Genomic DNA, 5,362 nt, shown 5'->3' with positions numbered 1-5,362 from the left:
AAAGGGCTATAACAAGGCAATAGGTTATTTCCACCCAATGACATTCGAAAATAAATGCAATAGTTGAATAGAAACAATAGCTTTAAACAGGATCAACATGCTCAAAGGGTCATTTGGGATCTGTGTGACTTGCCTTGCTAGCCTTGGAACTCTTCAAAATCTTCTCCTGCAAACTCGGGCTCTCCGGGAACGTCGGAATCTAAGCAGAAAAGAACAAAATCACCAAAACAGCACATAAACACTCATGAACAGTACATGTGGATATTTTTAACATGTAGATCTCAATTTTAGAAAAATTTAGAGACTTGAACCAACTAAATCCGAGCTAAGATGAATTAGTTATGAATTTTTAAAGATTAAATCGGATTAAACCATTTATATAGATTTTAATTGAATTATGACGCAATAAAGAATTATTTTTGAAAAGGAAAAGAGATTTATTGCTCAGTGGGCTCGGGTTTACGGTGGACGGGTGCACGGGACGATCTAAGGAAACGAATGGCCGAGATCGATCCTATCCAAAAAGAACGGCCGAGATCGAATCAGTCTACCGCGGTCTACGGCTGACGTCGACGATGACGTCGGCGATGACGTCACCACCGGCGGCGGCTCGGCCACGCACGCTCGCCGGCGAACAACGGCGCGACGGCGCAAACGGAAGGCATCTACGCGAAGCGGGCGACGCGGCGAACCTTACCGAGGCACGGACTGCGGCGGACGGCAACCGGACGGCGACGAAGACGAGGTTGAATCGGCGGTGACGATCGGGTCGACGACGACGGCGGTGCTCCGGCGATCTTCGGCGGAAACGAAGGGGTGGACGAGGACGGCGACGACCTGGCGAACCCGATGGTGGCCTTCCCGAGTGATGACGATGACCGGAGCGGCGGCGGCGCACGGTTGGACTTGCGGCGGCGACGGCAGCGCACGACTTGACGCGGCTAGAGCACTACGAGCGGCGGCGAGCTACGGCGAGGGTGGCGGCGGAGAGAGAGGTCTCGAGGGTCCTTATAAAGGGCTAGAGGGCGGCCATGGAGGCCCACGGCGACCGGCGACGGCGATGGAAGGTTTAGGGTTCGGGAGGAAAAAGGAATCCGAATCGAGCTCGAATCCCACGATTTCCAAATGAATTTAGACGACGATTCCAAAAGAGAAAAGATAGAGGGGATCCCGGGGATCATTTCCCCTCTATTGATTTGATCAGATCGGAAAAGGAGCGGTCGAATTTGGAAGGGCGGCAGCGGCGGCTTGCGCGCGTTAGGGCGCGGCTGTGGCGGGAGGAATACGACGGCCCTGACAGGTGGGCCCCACCTGTCAGCGGGAGAGAGAGAGGAGCGAGCGGCGGCTCGGCTCGGCGGACTGGACCGGGCGCGATTGGGCCGGGGAGAGAAAGAGAGGGGGTTTTGGGCCGACTTTCGGCCCAAAGCCAAAAGAGGACTTTTAAAACCTTTTTCAATTTAAATTATTCATGAAATGCAATTCCATTTATTAAAAATACTTCCTTGGCTCAAATAAATCTCAGAAAAATCTAGGAACTATAGAATCAAATGAAGTATTTAATAAAATTTTATCTAGCCCACTTTTATATTGGAATTTATTATTTAAAATTAGATCTTTTCTTCTAGACTTTTAAAATCATTTCTAATAATTCCAATTAAGCAACAATTTATACATTTGGGGATTTTTAGGGTGTGACAAAACCTATGGGAGTTCTTACTGCTGACCAGTAGAAAGCATTCAATGAGGCCACTACTCTCTTTGTGGGATGCATTCTTAGCGTTCTTGGCGATCGTCTGATCGAGCTGTATATGCATATAACCGACGTTAAGGAGCTATGGGATGCACTGAATACCAAATTTGGTGCTACTGATGCTAGCAATGATATGTACGTCACGGAGCAGTTTCATGACTACAAGATGGTTGACAACTGTTCTGTAGTTGAGCAGGCCCATGAAATACAGACCATGGTGTTGACGCGAAAAACACACACTGGCCTGGGAGATCTGCTTAGCTCCAGCGTAGGTCCAAAGGTTGATGAGATACGGGCATGCTAGTCAGTTTGACCCTGCAACTGACAAGATATACAAATAGCAGATCAATGAGCCGATCGGCTGACAAGCCGATAGATTAATTCCAGCCGATGCCGATACCGGCCGATAACGATAGGGTTTCGAGCTATCGGCTATGTGTTGATGTGGAGTTTGACACTTGATGTAAATAATGACATATAGAAAATCGGCTGATGATGATGTAATAAATTAACAATATAATCGAGTAGAAACCAATCGGCTAATAATGATATGATAGAACAAGTATTGATTCGAAGGTTAAAGCATACATTGGCTGGAGGTCCGATGTCATTAAATTCAGAAGATTAGATAAACAGTAAAATCTTTGTTGCTATCGGCTAAATCCAATAGGTATGCAATCCTTGTAAGCATCGACTGAAACCCCGATGAAACCCTTATTGGCAATCAAGAAGCAGGCTAGAGATTATGGTTCTAAGCACGACTTAGCAGATCAAACTTAGCTGATGCAGCACTAAGTATGAAAAGAATCATAATATCTAGACAATCAAGTCGTTGACTGAGTTTTTAGGGTGGTAGATGTCTAAGCTAATCTAATCTAGCAACATGATTTAGCCGATACCGGTAGAAATCCTAAAACGAGAAGCAGCCGATAGAGCTAAATTGATAAGCTAAGACTAGATTACCAGAGACATATGATAAATAGGTAGGCAAATATATCATGCAAACCAGAGCAATCCAAGAGGTCGAATGTACTGATGCAGCCTTGAACGACGCTGACATAGACGATACAATTGCCTAGGCTGGTGGAACGTAGGACTTACTCCTTCGCTGGAGATCGAACCGAATCGATGCAGCCCCGCGTCACGTGCCAAATTCCACCGGTTGACAAGTAACAACCTCGTAAAGAGGGTGTTGATGTGCCGAGAGTAGTTGTATTGATCGAGAGATATTTTACAATGATCCCGGGTGTACATATTTATGCCCATGGGGAGATATTAGTCCTTGTAGGACAAGAAAGAAACTTTCCTAAAGATAAAAGGAAAACATAAAGTCCTTATAGGACACTAAACACACTTTCCTAAAGATAAAAGGAAACTAACAAACTATTTCTAATTAATAGATAAGTTGCCATGCCACATCCTCCTTTAACTCGGACACTACTGGATAAGCTTCCTTTAATAGATTAATTTCCTTAACAGAATATAGCAGGAATCCGACTATTGGCGATGTGATAATTCTCTTAGGGGCCTACCAAAATTTGTCGTTAACGCTAAGGAACTCGAACTCCTTAAGTGTGTCTTACCCGAGAAATTTGTGGCCGGGTGCATTTTTGCGAAACTACTTCCATCTTGGAGAGGTTGCGGTACTGCACTCAAACACAAGAGATAGGAATACTCCGTTGAGGGGTTGATAGCGTCTCTTGATGTTGAGGAGAAAGCTCGGGAAAAAGATGCCGCGTCTAAAGGCAATGGTGGGCAGTCCAGTGCCAATGTTGTGCACAAGGCCGAAAACAAGAGCAAAGGGAAATACAAAGCGCAGTAGACCACCAACTTCAAGAAGAAGAAGAACAATAACAATCCTAACCAGGATGAGAGGACTTGCTTTGTGTGTGGCCTACCTGGTCATTTGGCCAAGAAGTGTCCACAACACAAGGGGATGAAGGCACTTGCAGGGCAGACTTCTTAGTCTGCAAATGTGACCATTAGCAACAATGGAGATGGAAGCGGGTATGGTAATTTACCTACTGTTTTTTCAGTTAATCAGTCTACTAACTAGTGGGTTGATACTGGGGCCATTGTACATGTTTGTGCTGGCATCTCATTGTTTTCTTCTTATCAGGTCGCACAAGATTCCACCGTCTTAATGGGGAATGGGTCACATACTTCTGTTCATAGTGTTGGCACGGTAGATCTGAAGTTTACTTCGGGAAAGATCGTGCAGCTGAAGAACGTGCAACATGTCCCTACTATCGACAGGAATCTTGTTAGTGGCTCCCGTCTAACTAGAGACGGATTTAAGTTGGTTTTTGAGTCTAATAAAGTAGTCGTGTCTAAACATGGATATTTTATTGGTAAAGGTTATGAGTGCGGAGGCCTGTTCTGCATTTCCCTTTCTGATTTCTGCCATAAGTTTGTGTCACATCCTGATTTTCGTTTTAGGATTTATAAATTATTTAATAAATTATTATTAGAATTTATATTAAATGTTCATTAATTTACAAGTGAAGTTAAATGTGGGAAATAAAATTTCCTAAATATAAAGCATGGATGGATTTAATTTTTATTAAATTCTCCATGGTTAATTATACTCTCTGGAATTTTCTCGGATTTTTCGGAGCTCAACTCTTCATTTTAATCATACAAAGAACATTTCAGTAATTACCCACATATTAAATTAATCATTAAATGGTCTGATTATAATATTGTTAAGTACTTTAAGTGTCCAAGTATTTTCAGGATTTTACTTGAAATTACTTGAGCATTGGAAGTATTTTTAACAATTCAAAGATCATTTCAGTGATTAATTTAATTGGAAAAGTTATTAAAATTCCTCTTTTCCTTTTCGGGCCGAAACAGGAAAAGTCCTCTCTCTTTCTTGGCCCAATCTCCTCTCAGCCTGCAGCCCTCTCCCTCCCTCTGTCGATGTCTGCTTTGTGTCCCTCTTTCAATCGGGCCAAGAAGTAGAAGCCCAGCAAAAAAGTCTAATTTGCCTCGCTGGGCACTGTTCATCTTCAACCTCTGGCAGCCGAACTGAGACCGAGTTGGCTCGGTTTTTCTCCTCCAAATCCAACCTTTTCTCTTGTGTTTTCCTAAAATTAGTTGAGGGGAAATCATCTCCACCTTATCCTCTACCTTTCCCCTAAAGTGTCGGAGATTAATTTTGCCCGGATAAACCAAATCGAATTCGTTTTCGAGTTTATCTCTCCAAACTAACTCTCGGATTTTCCGGCTCAAATCCTCTCGTTTGGAGTCCCATCTCTCTAGTCCAAGCCTATATAATCCATCCCCTCGACGTCCTCTTCCATTTGCCCCAAGTCCCAAGCCGAGCCGTCGCCCGTAGAGTTGCCGCCGCGTTGTTTTAGCCGCCGTTGGGTGCGCACGGAGGAGAGGAATCCCGTCCACCCCTTCGCAGCCGCCGAAGACCATCGGAGCGCCGTCGCCGTCGGGGACCCGAGCCGAGCCACCGTCGAACCTCGTCGCCGGCCGTCGTTCGTCGTCGTCCGTCGTTGTTCTTTGCACCGGTGAGTTCGCGTCGTCGTCCTCTACGCGTAGGTGTTCTCGGATAGCCCAACCGAGCTCTCTTTTGCCGGTGGTCGCGTGGAAGCCGTGCCA

Source organism: Oryza glaberrima, chromosome 8 (assembly GCF_000147395.1).
Source record: "Oryza glaberrima chromosome 8, OglaRS2, whole genome shotgun sequence".
Lineage (NCBI taxonomy): Eukaryota > Viridiplantae > Streptophyta > Magnoliopsida > Poales > Poaceae > Oryza > Oryza glaberrima.
Note: the sequence above shows the minus strand (reverse complement) of the source record.